The 23,093-nt window shown below is 48.2% G+C and overlaps 1 protein-coding gene across 1 annotated transcript in view; it reads left to right on the top strand.

Moving 5' to 3' along the window:
• The first annotated feature begins 228 nt into the window (after positions 1–228).
• Positions 229–23,093, top strand: part of CDKN2D (cyclin dependent kinase inhibitor 2D) — a 36,022-nt gene continuing 13,157 nt past the window's right edge. The window contains exon 1 of the mRNA XM_082253405.1: positions 229–380. The gene's annotated coding sequence lies outside the window, so the exon portion shown is untranslated. The remainder of the gene's footprint in view (positions 381–23,093) is intronic.

The following is a 23,093-nucleotide window of genomic DNA, read 5'->3' as shown; positions in this document are numbered from 1 at the left end:
TCCCACTCTTTTCCACGATTGGCTCTCGCCAAACCAATAGGCGCAGGGCCTAGCTGCCCATAGCTTTGCCCGTAATACGGGTCGCCTCCTAGCAACGGCGAGCCCCTCTACCTCGGGGCTCACTCATTGGCCATTAACCCATGGGTGGGCGTGTCTAACACAGCGGGGCCTATGGGCGCTCCTCGTAGAACGAGGATACACAGTTGCATTTTTAAAAAAACACACACTCGTACCACGTGGGGGCGTGACGTCAGCGGCTGGCGGAGGAGAGCGCTGTGAGCCCCGGGCTGGTAGTGGTGAGACATCGGCAGACGTTGGACGGAGAGCTCACGGATTGCCAGGAGCTGGTCACCGGGCGGCTGAGGCGGAAAAACAAGGAGGTGAGCGGCGCAGGGGAAGATAGAGCTGACAAGGGACCTGTCACCGGTCACAACAATGGCTGTATGGTGTATACACATAGGAGGGAGGCCGGTATTGCGCAACTGTTGCCCGTAGTAACCAATCAGATGTCTTGTTTTGTTCTGACAGACGCAGCTGTTGCCCGTAGCAACCAACCAGATGTCTTGTTTTGTCCTGACAGACGCAGCTGTTGCCCGTAGCAACCAATCAGATGTCTTGTTTTCTGACAGACGCAGCTGTTGCCCGTAGCAACCAATCAGATGTCTTGTTTTCTGACAGACGCAGCTGTTGCCCGTAGCAACCAATCAGATGTCTTGTTTTCTGACAGACGCAGCTGTTGCCCTTAGCAACCAATCATCGCCCTTGTTTTATCCTCATAGACAGTATCAGGGGAAAGCTGTTTGTTTACTTCTGTCAGCAGCAGCTCCACCTTTCCTAATCTGACCCCACCGACAGCCGTGTATGGGCCACCGTCATACAATACTCTGCATGACAATTATAGGTAGCTAATGAAGCAGCCTAATAGTGGGGGATTAACTGAAAAAAGTTGAAGGCGTATTCCACCCTTTGGCAAAAATGGAATAAATTCACAGAGAAAAAAAATCTGCATTTACGGTTTCTTTTCCATGTAAGCCTGCAGAGCGTCGCAGCCGGCGATCAGCGTGTCAGGGTGCGGTGTACAGGATCCTGCATTGTTTACATCCCAGCCCTGGGTGCGTCCAGAGGTATGGACCTCCCAATATATAGGGATCCTGCCAATGAAGGTCCTCGCTCAGACACTTCCTGTTACAGGATGACAACTGCCTCTTAAATGCTGTCCCAGTGTCCCTTCCAGTGGGGACTGTATGGGTTCATGCGCATTGTATTCTTCAGACGCCTTTTCTCCTTACAGGCGAAAAGCAGCGGAAAGAAATGCAATAAAAGCTGCAATTTTGCATGCACATTAATGCATTTATTTTAGAAATATATATAAATTTGTTTTGGCCATTATAATACTCAAACATGTGAATGCATAAAAACACACCTGTTATTATGCGTGTTTGCACATTTGTTCAGCCCAAACGTTCTTTAGAGTGATAATTTTTTTTCCTGCCTGTAAACGCCTAATGTGTACATGGATGCATCGGACATTTAGAGGCAGAAAAAAAAAAAAGCTTGTGCTTGTAAAACAAAAATGACCTGCAGTGTCCATGAATCCTAATTACATTCAGGTCCCTAAATATTGGGACAGCGACACAATTCTAATATTTTTGGCTCTATACACCACCACAATGGATTTGAAATGAAACAAACAAGATGTGCTTTAACTGCAGACTTTCAGCTTTAATTTGAGGGTATTTACATCCAAATCAGGTGAACGATGTAGGAATTACACCAGTTTGTATATGTGCATCCCACTTTTTTAAGGGACCAAAAGTAATGGGACAGATTAACAATCATAAATCAAACTTTCACTTTTTAATACTTGGTTGCAAATCCTTTGCAGTCAATTACAGCCTGAAGTCTGGAACGCATAGACATCACCAGATGCTGGGTCTCATCCCTGGTGATGCTCTGCCAGGCCTCTACTGCAACTGTCTTCAGTTCCTGCTTGTTCTTGGGGCATTTTCCCTTCAGTTTTGTCTTCACTCTTCAGCAAGTGAAATGCATGCTCAATCGGATTCAGGTCAGGTGATTGACTTGGCCATTGCATAACATTCCACTTCTTTCCCTTAAACTCTTTGGTTGCTTTCGCAGTATGCTTCAATTTTTTTTGTCCATCTGCACTGTGAAGTGCCGTCCAATGAGTTCTGAAGCATTTGGCTGAATATGAGCAGATAATATTGCCCGAAACACTTCAGAATTCATCCAGCTGCTTTTGTCAGCAGTCACATCATCAATAAATACAAGAGAATCAGTTCCATTAGCAGCCATACATTCCCACGCCATGACACTACCACCACCATGCTTCACTGATGAGGTGGTATGCTATGGATCATGAGCAGTTCCTTTCCTTCTCCATACTCTTCTCTTCCCATCACTCTGGTACAAGCTGATCTTGGTCCCATCTGTCCATGGGATGTTGTTCCAGAACTGTGAAGGCTTTTTTAGATGTTGTTTGGCGAACTCTAATCTGTCCTTCCTGTTTTTGAGGCTCACCAATGGTTTACATCTTGTGGTGAACCCTCTGTATTCACTCTAGTGAAGTCTTCTCTTGATTGTTGACTTTGACACACATACACCTACCTCCTGGAGAGTGTTCTTGATCTGGCCAACTGTTTTCTTCACCAGGGAAAGAAGTCTTCGGACATCCACCACAGTTGTTTTCCGTGGTCTTCCGGGTCTTTTGGTGTTGCTGAGCTCACCGGTGCGTTCTTTCTTTTTAAGGATGTTCCAAACAGTTGATTTGGCCACACCTAATGTTTTTGCTATCTCTCTGGTTTGGTTTGTTTTGTTTTTTCAGCCTAATGATGGCTTGCTTCACTGATAGTGACAGTCCCTGTTTGGGTATTCTGACAGCCACCAGTGCCTGTCAGAATGTAATAGGTGGCAAATGGAGATTCCTCTGTCCACGATATTTGGGCTGCATTCGCACCTAAAGCCCCGTACACACACGCAGATCGTCGTCATACAAATGTTCGTCTTTTCTCCCCGGGATGTCGGTGTCTGTTGAAAAGTGCAAAGACAGCACAAGGACAGCACAAGAATTTTGTCCGCAGACTTCACCTGACTGCAGAAGTGATGTCATGTAATGGTTAACTTTCCCTGTGTTTTTTATTTTCTGAGCATGCCCAGTCTTGCAAATCTGCGGTCTGTCGGCTGATTTCTGTACTGACAGGCGAACAATTGTCCGTTCTGGTGTCTGCAGACAAAAATTTTCATGTTTGCAAGAAAGACTTTTGTCCGCGGATTGTACGCAGACAGCTGTCGGAGGCACCATACTAACAGGCGTACAATCGGCAGATCTTTCGTCCGCCGACGTTTGTATGCCGACGATCGGTACGTGTGTACGGGCCTTTAGTGTCTCATGAAGTTGCACTAAAGGTCACAATTTTGTGCATGAAAAATGTGTGTTGCAGTTGCTGTGCCATTCATTGTTAACCTCTCCCTGGTGGCTGTATGCATATATATGCAGCCTGTCGGTGGGTGGGCTTTAATGCAAAGAGGCTGCATATATGTGGCCCCTATGTAAACATCTTTCTGTGCTAAGAGAAGATGCCCCCCCCCCACGCTACCTTCACAGAGACCAGCAGGTACCGGACTCCTGATGCATACTTGCGATCAGGAGCTTTCCAATCATATGAATGCTATGACAGCCTATCACAGTGGTCATGTGATCAGAGTGCCTGCCGCCGCCTCCCGGATCTTTAAGAGATTCTAAATGCTGGGGGCCGGGCATTTCAATCACATTACCGCTGTGATTGGCGGTCACGTGATCGAAAAGCTCCCGGTCACAGGTATGCATCGGGAGCTTTCCGGTACCCGCCAGTCTTTGTTCTGGGAATGAGCAGGGCGTGCGCTGTCAGCACAGAAAGATGTTTATGTAGGGCCAGTGTTAAGAGGTTAACAATGAATGGCTCAGCAACAGCGACATATTTTATAAACATGCGCAAAAATTTGAACTTTAGCGCAATTTCTCGAGACACTTTTTTTTTTTCTCTGAAAAAAGTTTTTATTTTGAATACAGACATAGTTACAGCAGTTCATTGCTAGTAAGCACCCAAAACAAAGATACAACTCCCAATCATGCATTCAAATTCACAATCAAAACATCCAGTCAGTATAACCTATAGATACCTCAAACCTAATGAATCCACCAAAACATACAGATAATCTTAGGCTTCACCTTGAAAAACCCTGTAAGGCCCCTTTCACACTTATGCGACCTAAAAATTGCGTAATTTTGACTGGACTTGAAGCAAATGCCTATGTCTTTGGACCTTAAAACGCATTAAAATTGGCCCAAAGTAGTGCAGGGACTACAAGGACTACTTTGAAGTCATTGAGACTTGAAGTCGTACAGATATGAACGGTACCCATTGGAAATCATGGAGTACGACTTGTCATGCGACTTTGCAGTCTCAAATCGCAGGACAAGTCGCGCAAGTGTGAAAGGGGCCTAAGAGTCGTATCTGAACCAGTTCCAGAGGACTTAGTACAGGGTTGTCCAGCCAAGGAGCCCATAGCTTCTCAAATTTGCTAGGGCAGCCTCTGTGTTGATATATATGGATTTTTGCAGTGATTCACCAAGAGAGCGAATCCATTCCTGCAGGGAAGGGGGAGCTTCAGATTTTTAATGCATCAAGAGCAATTTTCGTGCCACAAACAGGGCCCTGGATGTGGCCTCTCGTGCAAAATATCTGGGTTCTACATCTCCCAAAACATTCAATAGGCATCATTTGTTAGCCTGGAACACTGAATTAAAGCCAACCTCCACCCAAAAGGGGAAGCTCTGCTTGTTCACACCCCCCCCCCCTTCCACTGTCACATTTGTCACTTTTTTTGGGGGGGAGGGGATTGCCTTCTGCAACCTGTGTGTGTCCCAGAAGATAGTGGGACTATTCAGAAAGCGCAGCACGATTCACGCATGCGCAGTAGGAAACCAGCTGTGAGGCTTGAAGGCTTCACTGCCGGTTTCCCTTACTTCCAATGCTGGCGCCTACATCCGAAGCAGATAGACGAATCGGCTTGGGGTGCCAACATCGCAGGATCCCTGGACAGGTAAGTGTCTTTATATTGAAAGTCAGCAGCTACAGTATTTGTAGCTGCTGACTTTTAATCCCCCCCCCTCCCAGATTGAAAATCTGCTTTAACCATGTTAATCATCCCCTTCCAGAGAGTTTTGGACAGCGCCAAAGTAGGTGCATTAGGCCTCCATGATCACGCTGACATTTAGGGCAACAGGGATCTGGCTGAACACCTATTCTATGCAGGCGCAGAGGTGAATATTGAACCCCGAGTAGGATATTTAAATTTGACAGTTTTTGAGACACCTTAAGAGAACAGTTAGTGACTGCCTCAAATGCTTCTTCCCATTGTTTACCTGACATAGAGCCTGTATCATTTTCCCATTGTACCAGAGCTTTCATATGGTATTCAGTCAACAGCATAGAGTAACATTGTGAAATAAACCCCTTGAAAGACTTAGCATTAATGATCAGGGTAAAGAATGGTGTAGGAAACAAATGCCAGTCAGTATCCCCCCAATGCCCTAATAGCATGTCGTAATTGTACATAATAATAATAATACATGTATCACGAGACACTTAAGTGCAAATTTAGCCCAAATGTCGTAGACAGAGGATTCTCCATCTGACATATTATATTCTGGAGGGAAGGGGTTGATGGTACCCCAAAGGAGGCAAACAGACACACGTTTTGTGCACCCAAAAATGTACTCAAACTACTTTGGTGCATTTGTTGTGCATAGGGCAGCCTATTGAAATGAATAGGCTGCCCTATGGATGTAGCAAGAATAATGTGTGCAGAAACGTTTGTTCACGAAACGCTTGGTGTGAATCTAGCCTCAGTGTCGATGGGGTAAACAAGTGATTTCCTGTGAGCGATATTTTGATATCTATGGCCGGCCTAAAGTGACTTTGACACTAAACAATATCCTTATTCTCCTAAAAGTATTCTGTATACATCGGCTACATTGAGCGGTATTAAACCCAAAAATCGGATATATTGCAGCTTGCCAATTATTCAATGTGGTGGCTGCCTTCGTTTTTTTTTTTTTTGGGGCTTTTTTTCCTTCTGGTTTTTCATCTGGTGATCTGGCCAGTAACACACCTCTGGTAGTGCCCCCAGTCTGGATGAAGGAGCACAGGGGGCACCTATGGACAGCAGCATTGTCAGTTTGGGGGGAGGGAGGGAGGGTGTTGGATGTATTAGCAGATTTAGATACACTAACAAATTGAAGCCAAACTCCAGCTCGCACTTTATAATCAGTTATGTCAAACAGTTTTTTTCTTTTGGGATAAAGGTTTTACACAAAAGGCACTTTTCCACTGCAAGTACCAGCTTGGCTCTACTCGGCACTGCTTGGCCCAGCTCGGCTCAGTTTGCTTTTCCACTGCGTGGTACGAGTCGGCACCTTTCAGCACTGTATAGGCTCTACTCGGCTCGGTTTGCTTTTCCACTGCGTGGTACGAGTCGGCACCTTTCAGCACTGTATAGGCTCTACTCGGCTCAGTTTGCTTTTCCACTGTGTGGTACGAGTCGGCACCTTTCAGCACTGTATAGGCTCTACTCGGCTCGGTTTTCTTTTCCACAGTTGTAGTACTTAGTAGTAAGTGGGTGGGATTATAACGATTCTCTGACCAATCAGTGGCTAGTAGTGACAAACAATCAATGCTGCATGCAAAGGATTGTGGGATATGGTATCGGTACGGCCTGCTTGGAACCCCAACCGAGGTGGTACTGTTTAAGCAAGCCGTACCGACGCCGTACCATTTAGTGGAAAAGCGCCGCTGTACCAAACCGTACCAAACCTTTCTAACCCGTACCATGCGGTACCATGCAGTGGAAAAGCGCCAAACCAATCCGTACCATGCAGTGGAAAAGCGCCAAAAAAATAAAAAGCCGATCATTGTAAGGACCCCTGTGATCATGAAATAGCAAGTCTATCTCATTTCTGTAACTGCAAGAGAGGGTGTTCTGTTGAAAAACAACAAACCTACTGGCTGGGTCACTAAATGAAAATAGGAGAAGACTAAAAAAGGAAACCAATGCAGCGACCATATCTAAAAATTGACAAGCTGCAATATAATAAAAGTTTGCTTTTGGGTTTAATACGGCTTTAATGGCTCTGTAATCTATTTTTCATGAAATGGTTACTGTTCAGGGTCCATCGCCACTTGGCAGAATCAGCTGTATGACACCAGTAATCATTTCAGCAGTCTGTAAGGGAGTTATTCTGACCATCACTGTACCAATGTAGAGGGCCATTTCCTCATTGACCCCCCAATGTTCTGGTTTTAGCAGGGGTTCCCCAAGACTTATTTCAAGGGTTCCTCTGATGTAAAAGCTGAGAGAGGCTGCGTTAAGGCCTGGCTTTTGTCGGCTTTAAGTAGGTTTGTATTTCTTTACAAGTTTATAGGAATGCCAAACCCACTAAAAGCAACTCAGAAGGAGGTCACTTGCAAGTCAGATGTACCGGTCGATGGAAAATGAATGCTCTCAGAAGCATCTTAAACTGATGCCATAGACACAAGCTCTTACATCAGCAGGGTCTGATGATGTCACCTTAACTACTTGCCTCCCGCCCACCGTCAAATGACGGCAGAACGGTGCCGCTCCTGTTCTGGGAAATGATGGCAGGAGCGCAGCGTCTGCGCCGTGTTCTTAGGACACGGTGTAACGTTAGAAAACCATACCCTGTGAGAAATCCATACCCACATCACTTCCTGTCAGGAACAGCTGAGCAGCGTAGCAGTGCGCATGCTCACAGCCCCGCATACGTCATTGAACAGCTGAGGAGCTTACTAGTGCGCATGCACGGAGGGTATGGATTTTTCACGGTAGTGTGTGTAATGTTACACCGCATCAGGTGTTGCGGCGTTTACATGAAAGGTTACATTAAAACAGCTGTGCTGCAATATGAGTCATCTCCGCTCCTATCTCTGTCACTTCCCTGATCTCCACTACTAAATGTAAAAGCGGCGGCGGGTGTATGAAATCTAAATGACGGAGATCTCGGCTCCGTGATTTATATTTTCATACACCCGCCGCCGCTTTTGTATTTAGTAGCGGAGATCAGGGAAGTGACAGGGGTAGGAGCGGAGTTGATTCATGTTGCAGCCGAGCTGTTTTAATGTAACCACCGCAACAACTGAGGCGGTGTAACGTTACACACACTGCCATGAAAAATCCATACCCTCCGAGCATTCGCACTAGTAAGCTCCTCAGCTGTTCAATGACGTAGGTGCGATGTAGTTGCACCGGAAGTGACGAGGGTATGGAATTCTTACGGGTATCGTTTTTTCACGGAACACCGGCGCAACCCCGATCTTGGCAAGGAGCAAATGACGGGACTCTTTTCCCATGTGATCAGCTGTGTCCAATCACAGCCGGTCACATGTAAATGAGGAAGTGCTGATTATCGGCGCTTCTCGCCTCACACTGTCAGAGTGCTGATCAGCAGCTTCTCCTCAAAGGGAAGTCCAGGACAGGTAATCAGGGCACTGATCACAGTAAAGTGCAGTAAAAAGCAGTGCCCATCAGTGACCCCAATCAGTGCCCACAGTAACCTTGATCAGTGCCTATTAGTGATGCCAGTCAGTGCTTGCTCATCTGTGCTGCCCATCAGTGCCATCCCTCAGTGTCCATTAGGGCTGCAACTAACGATTAATTTGTCTGTCGACTAATCTAACGATTTTTTAAATTTTTTGTTTCTCTTACGTCCTCCGACAGTCGCCGCCTCTTCATATTCGTCACATATGGGGTATTAGACTTTGCTCCGAAGGAGTAGCTAGGCAACAGAATATGTTAACAATAAAGCTTTTAACATATCCCACCCTCAAGGGGTGGTCCCCTCAGTCAATACCCTCCTACTTCCTGCAACCATATCTCAGTTTTAATGTCTAGCTTGTCAGGAGTGGCTGGCTCTCTCTGTGCTGGGACTTTCTGTCCCAGACTTTCTTCTTTTTAATATTTTGTTTGAGTTTTTCTCTCTACCTTTATTTAGCTGTTATTTTGTCAGCGTTAGTTAGTTCTTCGGATGAAGAGGATCATGCGGACTGGGTCTCGGGCTGATCCCCCTGGTCGCAGGTCGTGGGTCAGTGGCTTCCCAGTCTGCCATCGAGCGTTCAGCCAGGTAACGCTCCTGGCATAGTGAACGACCCATCCCTGTTCGGTGCAGGGATGATTGGTGAGGTGGCTACCTCACTGGACGCTGTGCGGTTTCTTAACCCCCATTTTGTGCGTCTTGAATTGCGACTCTCCCTGCCTCATGTGCAGCGGCTTGTTCGCCTGTGCGGGTCCCCCACGCCATGTGAGGTAAGTGTATTTATGTGGGGACCTGTCTGTCTGGGGGGGTGTCAGTCTGGGACTGTGTAACCTGCCTCTATTCACACTGCTTGTCTCCCTATCTCTCGGCTGCATGCTGTGGGCTGCAAGGGGGGGGGGGGGGGAGCTGTATGACACTGTGTGTGTCAGACTGGTCAGTGTGAGAAGCTGTGGGGCATGTTTTTTTGGCATGTTTGGGCATATACAGCGATCGCTGCGGCGATCTGACATGTATTCTGATATTGGAATGTAATGTGTGTTTTAATGCACTGTGGAGCGGGGGTTTCGGCGCCAAACGACGCCATTTTGCCTACACCCGCTCCGGCCGCATGGTTTACATGCATGGCGGCCATTTTCTTGTAGCCTCCATAGGCTTACATAGAGCGCCCTGGCAGCATCACTTCCTCTTTCCAGGAACACCGATCGAGGCAGCAGCAGCGGCGAGGGTCTCCTCAGGTTTTATCCTTCTGTTCTTGCTATCCATTGCCTGTGTTCAGTTTGCATATTCCCTGTGGGGGTCTCATTGTGCTTGAGTGTGGTGCGGTGGGCTGCGCTTGCCGCGCTTGCTTAAAAGGGGCAGTTAACCCTTGGTTGTCTGGCATTACAGGGGCAATGGATTCTCAGGAGGGCAAATTTCCTACAGTATTGGTGGAAAGCCAGGGGACCGCAGTTTCCCCCCCAGGGGGGGATTTAGCCACTATTGTGGCTGGCCTTGCTGCTCAGGTGCAAATGCTGGTGGCTGCTCAATCTACTAAAAGGCCCAGAGTTGCTCTTTCCTCTGATTCTGAGGGTGAAGGTGATGGGGCTGTTATGGCAGGGGCCTCCTTATCGGGGTCCCGCTCCTCTCTTGATCTAGTGGGGTCTGAGGTGGAGGCTGAAGTTGAGGGGGTTGATAATTCTCCCCCTGGCTCGCCTGAAGAGCTTGCAATCATGGATGAGTTGATTGCTTCCATTAAGCAAACGCTGCGTTTGCAGGACGAAGTGTGTTCCCCCGCTGCCTTGGCGGCTTATGGGACGCAGAGGAAACGCAGGACGCCGCAGGTTTTTCCCTGCAATGATGATTTTCAGCGCGCTGTTAAGGATCAATGGCGCAATCTGCGCAAACCTTTTGCGGTACCAAGTAGATTCAAGCTGCGTTATCCTTTTTCGCCTTCCACTGATGAAAGGTGGTGTGTGCCTCCACCAGTGGATCATGCAATTGCGGTTTTGAACAAAGCCACTGCGATTCCTGCAGAGGATTCCCCTGTTTTCCGTGATGCCACGGATAGGAGACTGGAGTCTCTTGCCCGTCATACTTATTCTGTTACGGGTTCTATGCTTAAGGCTCTGTTTGCTTCTCTCATGGCGGCCCAGGCGATCGCAAGTTGGACGCAGATGCTTAGGCGCGTCCTAGTGGCCGACTCGGCCTCGCCGGCGACCCTGGATATGGTGGATCAAATCCACCAGGGTGTCATGTATCTGTGTGATGCGGACCTGGACCTGATTCCGTTGGCTGCACGTGTGCACAGCGTGGCGGTGTTGTCTCGCCGCCTGGTTTGGTTAAAATGTTGGTCGGTGGACCAATCTTCACGTAAGACCTTAGCCAATCTGCCTTATGATGGGTCTCGCCTTTTTGGGGAGTCCCTGGATGTGTTGATTAAGGGGATCACCGGGGGTAAGAGCACTCTCTTGCCCCATTTCCCCAAGGCTAAGGGGGCTTCTGGGAAGAAGCATGCTAATTTTCGGCCCCCTCAGGGGTCCTTTCGTGCCTTTCGGCCGCACTACAAGGGCAAACCGTTCAAAGGTCAAGGCTCTCAGAAGAAGCCCTGGTCTGGTAAACAGAAGTCCGGCCAATCCGGACCTGCAGCCCATAACAGTTCGGCCTGAAGGGGCGCCCTCACCCAGTTTTGGGGTGGGGGGACGCTTGCTCGGTTTTCTTCAGCCCTGGTTGGCCCGTGTGCGGGACAGATGGGTTCAGGAAATCGTTCGATCTGGTTACAAGATCGAGTTTCTCTCTCGGCCGGAGAGCAGATTTTTTCCCTCAAATCTTCAACTGTCTCCAGAGCGCTTGCGGGACCTGCACCTGGCGGTGCGGGACCTGAGGGCTCAGGGAGTGGTGGTTCCGGTGCCTCATCGGGACAGGTTTCGGGGGTTTTATTCCAATCTGTTCACCGTGCCCAGAAAGGAGGGCAAGGTTCGTCCGATTCTGGACTTGAAGGCTCTGAACCGCTCTGTGCGGGTTCGCAAGTTCCGCATGGAATCCCTGCGGTCGGTGGTGGCTGCCCTGGTTCCGGGGGAATTCATGGCCTCCATCGATTTGAAGGATGCGTACCTTCACATCCCCATATTCGAGGGTCATCAGAGGTACCTTCGATTTGCCATTGCGGAGGATCACTACCAGTTCGTGGCGTTGCCCTTTGGTCTCGCCTCGGCTCCGCGGGTCTTCACCAAGGTGCTTGCACCGGTTCTGGCATTATTGAGGGCCCAGGGCGTTTCTGTCCTGGGGTATCTGGACGACATTCTGGTTCGGTCTGCGACCAGCCAGGGTCTGGAGGAGGACCTGTCTGTCACGATGCAAACTCTGCAGGAGTTTGGTTGGACGATAAATTTTCCAAAGTCGACACTGAGTCCGTTGGTTCGTCTCCCCTATCTGGGAATGATACTGGGCTCGGTGCAGGCGAAGGTCTTCCTGCCGGAAGACAAACTCAGGACTCTCCGGGAGGAAGTCAGGTCCCTCAGGGACGTTCCGAACTCGTCTCTGCGGACGTGTATGAGATGTCTGGGATTGATGGTCTCGGCCTTCGAGGCGATTCCTTTCGCCCAGTTTCACACGCGGGGTCTCCAAGCGGAGATCCTGTCCAGGTGGGACGGGCGACCTCAATCTCTGGATCTTCAAATCTCGTTGAGTCTTCGCACCAGGGAAAACCTTCTGTGGTGGCTCCAGTCCCCGTTGGTGTCCGGGGGCAAGTCGTTTCGTCCGATCTCGTGGACGGTAATCACCACGGATGCCAGCCTGTCGGGCTGGGGTGGAGTTCTGGGCGTTCTGTCCGCTCAGGGGACTTGGTCGGAGGGGGAGTCTTCCCTTCCGATCAACGTTCTGGAATTGCGTGCGATAAGTCTCTGTCTTCATCGCTGGACGGACCGGCTGCAGGGTTGCCCGGTTCGGGTGCAGACGGACAATGCCACGGCGGTGGCCTACATCAACCACCAAGGGGGCACCAGGAGTGCCCGAGCGGCTCGAGAAGTGGCCGACATTCTGTCTTGGGCCGAGACTCATGTCCCGGCGATAACGGCGGTTCACATTCCGGGAGTGGAGAACTGGCAGGCGGACTATCGGAGTCGCCAGACCCTGGATCAGGGGGAATGGTCTCTCCACCCGGCTGTCTTCCAGATGTTGTGCGCGAAGTGGGGTCTTCCAGATGTGGACCTGTTCGCGTCTCGTCTCAACAACAAGGTGAAGAGGTTCGTGGCAAGGACGCGCGACCCTCGGGCAGACGCGTCGGACGCGTTAGTGGCCCCGTGGCATCAGTACAGGCTGATGTACGCGTTTCCACCGATTCAGTTGCTGTCCAGGTTCCTTCGCAGGTTACACTCGGAACGCAACACGGTGATTCTTGTGGCACCGGACTGGCCTCGCCGGTCCTGGTACGCAGACCTCGTGAATCTGGCGGTCGACGCCCCGTGGCGTCTGCCTCTTCGAGACGATCTACTGTCTCAAGGACCGATATACCATCCTGCTTTACAGTCGCTGGCTTTGACGGCCTGGCTGTTGAGACCGAGGTCCTGAAGGAGAGGGGTCTCTCGCCGGAGGTCGTTCATACTTTAATCAACGCGAGGAAGTCTTCCTCGGGGAAGGTTTATTACCGTACTTGGAAGGCCTATTTTGCCTGGTGTGAGTCCAGGGGGTTTTCACCCCGCACGTACTCGGTGTCCCGTGTGCTGTCTTTCCTTCAAACGGGTGTTGATCAGCGTTTGGCGCTGGCTACGATAAAGGGTCAGGTGTCTGCTCTGGCCGTTCTGTTTCAACGTCCCGTGGCTTCCAACCCATTGGTTGGCACCTTTGTTCAGGGTGTGCGGCATCTGGTTCCCCCGAGGCGGGATCCTCTGCCCCCTTGGGACTTGAATCTCGTTCTATCTGTGTTACAACGTGCTCCTTTTGAACAGATCAGGGAGATCTCGTTGTCTATGTTGTCCAAAAAGGTCGCCTTTTTGGTGGCGATCACTTCGGCTCGCAGAGTGTCGGAGCTGGCGGCTTTGTCCTGCAAGTCTCCGTACCTGGTTATTCATTTGGATAAGGTGGTCTTGCGACCTAATCCTTCTTTTCTTCCGAAACGAGTTTCGGAATTCCATCTTAATGAGGATATTGTCTTGCCTTCGTTGTGCACGAAGCCTAAACATCCAAAGGAGGTGAGATTGCACTCTCTGGATGTTGTTCGGGCGATAAGGGTTTACCTTAAATCGACTGAGTCTTTTCGAAAGACGGACTCCTTGTTTGTTCTTCCAGAGGGTCCTCGGAAGGGCATGGCGGCTTCGGCCTCTACCATCGCCAAATGGATCAGGCAGACCATTGAACAGGCCTATGCTTTGCAGGGGAAGGTTCCCCCTGTGCCTGTGAAGGCGCACTCTACTAGATCTCTGAGTACGTCTTGGGCCTGTCGTCATGGGGCTTCTGTAGCCCAGGTGTGTAAGGCGGCGACTTGGTCGACCGTGCACACTTTCACAAAATTCTACAAAGTAGATGTTCAGGCATCGGCGGATGCTTCCTTTGGCCGCAAGGTTCTTAGTGCGGCTGTTCCCTAGGGTCCCTTGTTGGGGACTCCTGGCTGTTGGGATAAGTTTTGTATCCCCTGGTTTTTTGTCTTTTCCTGGGTTGTTGCTCCTGTTGAGCACTTGTTTTTTGCTGTTGCCCAGCTGGTTTCCTTCCTTTGGTAAGGTTCCTTCTTTGATGCGGAGACTGCGTTGCCTTTCGGCGCGGATGCGTTTCCCACCCCTCATGTTTGCACTGCTTTGGGACGTCCCCATATGTGACGAATATGAAGAGGCGGCGACTGTCGGAGGACGTAAGAGAAAACGGAATTTTTGTAAAATCTTACCTGTAAAATTCCTTTCTCTGAGTCCTCCGACAGTCGCCGCCCCCGCCCCTCTTTGGGGTTTGATTGTATACTCTACTGCTATTCCACAAAAACTGAGATATGGTTGCAGGAAGTAGGAGGGTATTGACTGAGGGGACCACCCCTTGAGGGTGGGATATGTTAAAAGCTTTATTGTTAACATATTCTGTTGCCTAGCTACTCCTTCGGAGCAAAGTCTAATACCCCATATGTGACGAATATGAAGAGGCGGCGACTGTCGGAGGACTCAGAGAAAGGAATTTTACAGGTAAGATTTTACAAAAATTCCGTTTTTTTTGCTTAATTTAGTGTTTTTTTGATTAGCTAATTATTCCTGTAATTAATACAGACCCCTCAGTAAGCCCCCCTCCCACTACAGACCCCTCAGTAAGCCCCCCTCCCAGTACAGACCCCCACAGTAAGCCCTCCCACCCAGTACAGACCACTTAGTAAGCCCCCCTCCCAGTACAGACCCCTCAGTAAGCCCTCCCACCTAGTACATACCACTTACCAAGCCCCCCCCCCAGTACAGACCCCTCAGTAAGCCCTCCCACCCAGTACAGACACCCCAGTAAGCCCTCCCACCCAGTACAGACCCCTTAGTAAGCCCCCCCTCCCAGTGCAGACCCCTCAGTAAGCCCTCCCACCTAGTACAGGGCTTACTGAGGGGTCTGCACTGGGAGGGGGGGCTTACTAAGTGGTCTGTACTGGGAGGGGGGGGCTTACTGAGGGGTCTGCACTGGGAGGGGGGCTTACTAAGTGGTCTGTACTGGGTGGGAGGGCTTACTGAGGGGTCTGCACTGGAAGGGGGGCTTACTAAGTGGTCTGTACTGTACAGACCACTTAGTAAGCCCCCCTCCCAGTACACTAGTACAGACCCCTCAGTAAGCCCTCCCACCTAGTACAGACCCCTTAGTAAGCCCCCCTCCCAGTGCAGACCCCTCAGTAAGCCCTCCCACCTAGTACAGACTGTACTAGGTGGGAGGGCTTACTGAGGGGTCTGCACTGGGAGGGGGGCTTACTAAGGGGTCTGTACTGGGTGGGAGGGCTTACTGGGGGGTCTGTACTGGGAGGGGGGCTTACTAAGTGGTCTGTACTGTACAGACCACTTAGTAAGCCCCCCTTCCAGTGCAGACCCATCAGTAAGCCCTCCCTCCTAGTACAGACCATTACAAGCCGGTGTAGCGCCGCAAATGTGACATGTCTAAGTAGCTGGGTGATCGGGGGAGGATGGCGAATGTGTGTTGCGGCAGAAGCTGTGGCAGTACAGGGAGTACAGGGGTGCTGGAGATGGTCAGCACTCACCTCTCGTCTCCGACGGAGCCCGGCGGGGGAATTTCACCCGGCCGGCAATGCTTCAAGCGGCGCGGCGGCCGGCCGGGGGCGTGTGACGTCACGCGTTGACGCATTTTCCGCACGTCGACGATTTTTTTGTAGTCGACGAGTCGTGGCAGCCCTAGTGTCCATTAGTTCCACCTATCAGTGCAGCGTATTAGTGCCACCTCATCAGTGCCCATAAGTGCCGCTTCATCAGCGCACATCAGTGAAGGAGAAAAAAATACTTATTTACAAAATTTACTGACCGAAATGAAGAAAAACTTATTTTTTCTTCAAAATTTTCTGTCTTTTTTTTTTAGTAAAAAAAATTTAAAAAAACAGCGGTGATAAAATATCACCAAAAAGAAAGCTCTATTTGTGCGGAAAAAAATGATAAAAAGTTTTTCATTTGGGTACAGTGTTGCATGACCGCACAATTGTCATTCAAACTGTGACAGTGCTGAAAGCTGAAAATTGGCCTGGGCAGGAAGGGCGTGAAAGTGCCCGGTATTGAAGTGGTTAAAGAAAGCTGCCTGTAGAAATGCTGTGCATCCATTACTGGAGTGCAGGTAGACATGAAGAGGCTGCAAAGCACTTTAAGAGGGATAAGGAGCACTGATATGCAGAAAACCATTAAATAGAATTGAAAAAAAAAACATGTATTCAGGAAAAATTACAGAATTGGGTTGATTTTTTAACCCCCCCCAAAAAAAGGGGCACATGTATAAACCATCATAAAAACAAGACACTTTTTATTGTAGTACTAAGAAGTTATCAACCACTGGTGTCTTGTCTTGTATGTATTATGGTTGTGTTGTCAGCTGAAGAAAAAGGGAAACGCTGGCCGTTAAGGTTTGATGGGATGAATCATTGGGTTGGGTCATCCGTTAATCCTATTGTACGGGAGGAAGTGGTGGGAGGTGTGGTCCTTCAATTGACGTAGTCACATCCTTGGTGACCCAGCACAAAAGGTTGGTTAGTTATAGGGTTATTTTTGTATAACTTGTCTGAGAACAGGCTATGTAATGTGTGTTTACATGTCGTCATGTGTCAATTGGAAATCCTCGTGACAGAGTCACTACTCAGGTGAGCAATTGGTAGACGGGGAGCACAGCACTGTCATTCTATTACAGGAAATCTCTAAATAACGTCTGGCAGGGCAGGATCAGCAGGTATTATTTTTTTATTTTAACCACTTGCCGGCCGCCAGCATTACATATACTGCAACAAGTCGGCTCTGAACTGCTAGTGTGGCAACCAATCAGCGGGTCCAGTGGCCACGATTGCCGCCGGGGCACCAGCAGTCGCTCCCTGTGGAGACAGAACGGTGCGGTAAACACGGCGGACCGCTGTTCTGTCGGTTGCGAACACAGGGATCCTGTGCTCCTCTTATTTAGGAACACAGGTCTCTGTATTCATGCAGCAAGCCCATCCTCCACACAGTTAGAAAGCACCCCCTAGGGACATATTTAACCCTTTGATCGCCCCTGGTGTTAACCTCTTTCCTGCCAGTGTCATTAGTATAGTAACAGTGCATATTTTTAGCACTGATTACTGTAGTAATGCCACTGGTCCCCCCCCTAAAGTGTCAAAAATGTCAGTTAGGTGTTCAATCTATCTGCCGCAATGTCGCAGTCCAGCTAAAAATCGCTGATCGCCGCCATTAATAGTAAAAAAAAAAAAAAGAAGAAATGACAAATCTTTTCCCTAGTTTGTAGATGTGATAACTTTTGCACAAACCAATCAATATACGTTTATTAGGATTTTTTTTAGCAAAAAAATGTAGCAGAATACAAATTGGCCTAAAATGATGAAAAAAAATTCGATTTTTAAATTCTTTTTTTTTTTATGGGAATATAGCAGAAAGTAAAAAAAAAAAAAAAAATATATATATATATATATATATATATATATTTTTTTTTTTTTTTTTTCAGAATTGTCGCTCTTTTTTTCTTTATAGAGCAAAAAATAAAAATCGCAGAGGTGATCAAATACCACCAAAAGAAAGCTCTATTTGTGGGGGAAAAAAAAGACATCAATTTTATTTGGGTACAGCATCGCACGACTGCTCAATTGTCAGTTAAAGTAACGCAGTGCTGAATTGCAAAAAATGGCCTGGTCATTAGGAGGGAAAACCTTCTGGTCCAGAAGTGGTTAATAAAACCCGCGGCTTTAGAATATTGAAAATGACTTGCGTTTGCTCATCAAGGCTTATATGAGGTTTTTTAGATATTAGGTTTACGTATAATTTAAGAATTTAAGTAGTTTTAAAGAATATGTAAACCCAACATTTCACAAAAAAGGTGTTTGTGTGTTTTTTTTTTTTTTTTTTTAATAACTGTATAAAAATGTTTTGCCTTTAATATCTATTTTAAACTGAATGGGTTGTTTTACCAAAGATTACCAAAATTATTTTAGTTCTGGACAAGGAAGTACATTACATATGACACACATTTTAACGATTTTAATGCAAGTACATATTTTTTTGACTCCTTCAAAAAATGTTTTTTGATTGACTACGTTAGGTATAACTAAACGCATCCTTTCATTTTTTTTTTTTTTTTTTTAGTTTTGGATAGAGTGGAAAGGGATTAGAACAATTTAGGGGTTGAGGGTTTACAATCCCTGTACGGTAGAACTAAAGCATTTTTATTTTCATTATGGATGAAGTAAGGTAAGGTTAAAACTCCTACTAAGGTTTTTTGTTTGCCATTTATGACCCATTGGGGAGATTCCCTTCACCTCCTGTGTCTTAGCCACAACAGGAAGTGAGGGAAATCCCTGGTAGTCCCCAGAACTAGTGTCCCCATTGTTTTTCCTCCATTTCAGTTCTGATGACCATTCTAAATTTTGGATTATTCTTTCACTTTCTGTGATAAGTCATCGGGACAAATAGAGAGGCTAAATCTCCCAAATGGGGGATGCAGACAGCAATAAATTGTTCTAATCCCTTTCCACTCTATCCAAAACTAAAAAAAAAAAAAAATGAAAGGATGCCTTTAGTTATACCTAACGTAGTCAATCAAAAAACATTTTTTAAGGAGTCAAAAAAATATGTACTTGCATTAAGATCGTTAAAATGTGTGTCATATGTAATGTACTTCCTTGTCCAGAACTAAAATAATTTTGGTAATCTTTGGTTTTATTTGATCACATTCCTTCCCTGTGTTTCTGTACAATAGACATTAACCCTTTGGTTCTTGCAGTGTCAGTAGCTGAGTACATACTTGTACACGGATATATATTGGTTTATGGTGTTTTGTTTTTCTTACATTCATTAAAGTGTATTTAAAAAAAAAAAATGCATGTAGCCGTGGTGGCCATTTTGCGTTAGTCCGGCATTGAGTTGAATGGCGCCCATTACTGTGGAGCCTTCTGGGCATCCATTTTAGCTGTGGGAGCACCTCTTTATCCCCTGGTGCTGACTTCTGGGCCTCTTTCCTTCCGCGACGCCGCACATGGACTGCTTTGATCCTGCTGCTACTGGTGACTGCCTGGTGGGTTGGTGAGTCTGGTGGGGTTCTTTCCCTCTCTGCTGCAGGATCAGGGGGTGCTCTGTGGTTGGCGACTCGGTGGTGTTACCAGCGCACTGGGGGTGTCCCTTAGCAGTGTTTTTTGCACTTTTGTGGGGTACCCTTATTCCTCATGGAGTCCTTGGAGCCTTCGGGTCCCAACCATCCATTGACTCACTGACGGCGGTCCTGGAGTCATTTGTGTTCCGGGTGGAGGTAGCTTTTGGGCGGCAGGGTAGTAAAAAAACATCCCCCGCCTTCCCTTGCTTTATCTGTCTCCTCAGATTCTGAATCTGATCTGGCTGCCATGGACAGGGCCCATCCTGAGGGGTCTCCAGTCTCGCGCCCGGAGTTTTCAGATGGTGAGGATGATTCCTCCACTCCTGTAGCCGTGCACGAAAAGGCGCTGGTGGACGCACTTATTGTGTCTGTGTGTGAGACTTTAAAAATGGAGGACGCAGCTGTGGCGGAGGCACCGGTACCTTTGGCACTCACAACCTGTCTAGAGCGGCGAAGGTGTTTCCGTTTCCTTCCTATTTTGACTGATTTGTCGCAAAAGAGTGGGAACATCCAAATCGTCCCTTTGTGGCCCCTAAGGGATTCGCAATGAGGTATCCATTTAAAGAGTCCCTCCTTAAGAAGTGGACTGTTCCACCAGTGGTGGATCCCCCTGGTTTCCCGGCTGAATAAGGCAACCATGATTCCGGTAGAAGAATTGCCAGCTTTTAAGGATCTGGCTGATAGAAATGCAGAGGTTGTGTCCCGTAGCATGTTAACTGTGGTCGGCTCGGCACACAGACCTGTCTTCACCATTGCCCTGGTGTCACAAACTCTGACCAAGTGGGTTAAGCTTTTACGTCGTGACCTGGAGGGTGAGCAGCTCCCCCCCCCCCCACCTTTGCGGAGCTAGCGGACCAGTTGTTCCAGAGGCTGCAGTTTATCTGTGATGCCTCTTTGGATGCAGGTCCCCTGATTTCTAGACTGTCTGTTTCGGCAGTGGTCCTTCTGTTGGTCTGCGGACCAGACCTCTAAAAAAGCCTTAACTGATCTTCCTTTTCAAGGAGATCGCCTGTTTGGGGCTACCCTGAATGACCTCATTGAAAGTCTGAGAGGGGAAGAGCACCTTTCTTCCGCAGGCTAGTAAGGGTAAGGAACCTCGTCGCAGATGTGGCCCGTCCTCAGCTCATAGGAAGTTTTTTCATCCCTCAGGGTGGGCTGACAACGGTTCAAAGCCTTTCAAGATCTCTTCCGGAGGATTGAAGCAAACTTGGTCTGGCAAGTCCAGAGCGGGGTTCTCCAGACCCGCAGACAAAGCTCCTTCTGCAGGAAGGTGCGCCCTCACCTGTGCCTGGAGTGGGGGGATGCCTTAGCTGGTTTCCAGACCCGTGGACCTCCTTAGTGCAAGACAAGAGGGTCCACAAAGTGATATGGTCCGGCTACAAGATAGTTTCGTTCTTACCCTCCGGGGTTCATTCCTCCCAATGTGCGTCTGTCCCTGGACTAATTGCAAGCCCTTTTCGGAGTGGTGCAAGACCTGTTACTTCAAGGGGTAATTGTTCCGGTTCCATCTCCAGGATGTTTTCAGGAGTTTTATTCAAATCTGTTCACGGTCCCGAAGAAAGAATGCAAAGTACGTCCAATTCTGGATCTCAAGGCCCTGAACTGCTTTGTGTGGGTACAGAAGTTCGAAATGAAGTCTGTTCACACGGTGGTGGCATCCTTGCATCAGGGGCATTTCCTTATCTCTATCGACATGAAGGACGTCTACTTACACATTTCAATATGTGTGTCTGATGATGCTCCTCTCCCATGGCAAAGCGGAGGAAGCGTTGGTGACAGTTTGTGGCGTTACCCTATGGTCTCATCTCTGCTCCTCGGGTCTTCACAAAGGTGTTTGCTCCGATGCTGACGTTGTTACGTCAGCGAGGAATCGCAGTCGCCTTCAGGGGTGTCTGGTGTAAATCTAATCGGACAATGCTACGGCCATGGCTTATGTCAATCACCAGGGTTGAACAAGAAGTGTATTGGCAGCTCTTGGGGTAGCCAGGGTAGCTGTCATTCTTCGGTGGGCAGAACATTTTGTTCCGCCCCTTTTCACCGTACACATTCTAGGGGTGGAAAATTGGCAGGTGGATTCTCAGTCAGCAGGAAGGCGAGTGGTCCTTTCATCTGGAGGTGTTTCATAAGCTGTGTCTCCGGTGGGGCACCCCCGAGGTGGATCTTTTGGCGTCTCGGCACAACAGGAAGGTGCACAGGTGTGTGGCACGGTCACGGGATCCGCTAGCAGATGCCACAAACGCACCGCTGACCTCCTGGGGCCAGTATCGTTTGATTTACCTTTTCCCTCCTCTCAAGCGTCTGTCGAGACTCGTGTGCAGGATCGAGGCAGAAGGAATTCCGGTCATTCTAGTGGCCCCGGATTGGCTTTGCCGGACTTGGTACTCCAACCTGGTGCGGCTGGTCGCCGACTCCCCTTGGAGACTACCTCTCAGGGAGGATCTGCTGTTCCAAGGGCCAATTTGACTGCCTGGCTGTTGAAAGTCAGGTGCTGAAGGATAGAGATTTGTCAGGGTCGGTGATTCCCACGTTACTGAAGGCTAGGAAATCTACTTCTAGGAAGATCTACCATCTTACGTGGAAAACGTACATTACGTGGTGTGAGTCGCTTGGTGTTCACACTCGCTCTTTTTCGGTGTCTCGGGTCTTGACCTTCCTTCAACAGGGGGTTGAGCAGAATTTGGTCTTGAGTACCAATAAGGGTCAGGTGTCGGCCTTGGCAGTCTTCTTTCAACGACTCCCTGGTGTGTACTTTTATTCAGGGGGTTCGACATTTGACTCCACCGGTGCAGTCCCCACTACCGCCTTGGGAACTCAACTTGGAGCTTTCAGCTCTACTGAAGCCTCCCTTTGAAAATATTCATGAGATTCCCCTGCATATGCTATCCCAGAAGGTGCCCTTTGTGGTTGCCTTTACCTCTGCGCGCAGGGTGTTGGAATTGGCGGTGTTGTCACGTCGTTCCCCTTATTGATTACTGGCCGGGACCTGCTGTGATTGGCTTTGTCGAATTGCAGCCCAGAGCTCTGTGTTGACAACCAACACAGAGCTCTGTACAGGGGGAACAATCTCCCTGTTTATCTCTGCAAAGCATTGATAAGAAACAAGATATCTGTAATCAACAGCAGAACACTTTACACACATTACATATAGTTAGGCACACATTTAGGCTAAGTTCACATGTAGGCGTTTTTGGGGAGTTTTTCTGCTCTAGGATCAGCTCAAAAAACACCCAACAAGACAAATCCTATTCATTTCAATGGCCCCTGTTCACATCTGAGCGTTTTAACGTTTTAAGCAAAACGCCCAACGCTCAAAAAAGTACATGAGCTTCTTTTTGGGCAGATTACAGGCGTTTTTATTTTTTTCCATTAGTCACTAGTCAACCTAAAAATGCCTGTAAAACGCCTGAAAAAACGCCTGGAAATAGCAACGCCAAGATGTAAACGTAGCCTTACAATTGCTGCTTAGAAGTACCCTGTGAAATCAACACTTTGTCCTGAATTCCTCCTAAAAAAAATATCAGTGCACTTTCTAATATGTGCGTGCAGAACAAGGCATTGTAGCCAAACATGGGGAAAGATCAGCTGCAGTGAGGCCACAAGCAACACTGGTGACTAGTCCTTTGCCTTCAGCACAGTATCCAAGGTTCCTCTAATGACATGTTTCTTTAATAAAGTAATATGTCGGATCATTTGTATATCATATTGTGTGTTTTTTTTTTTATTTTTT

The sequence above is a fragment of the Pelophylax lessonae genome, assembly GCF_965119305.1.
Source record: "Pelophylax lessonae genome assembly, chromosome: 4".
Lineage (NCBI taxonomy): Eukaryota > Metazoa > Chordata > Amphibia > Anura > Ranidae > Pelophylax > Pelophylax lessonae.
This window is presented reverse-complemented; position numbering and strand designations above follow the sequence as displayed.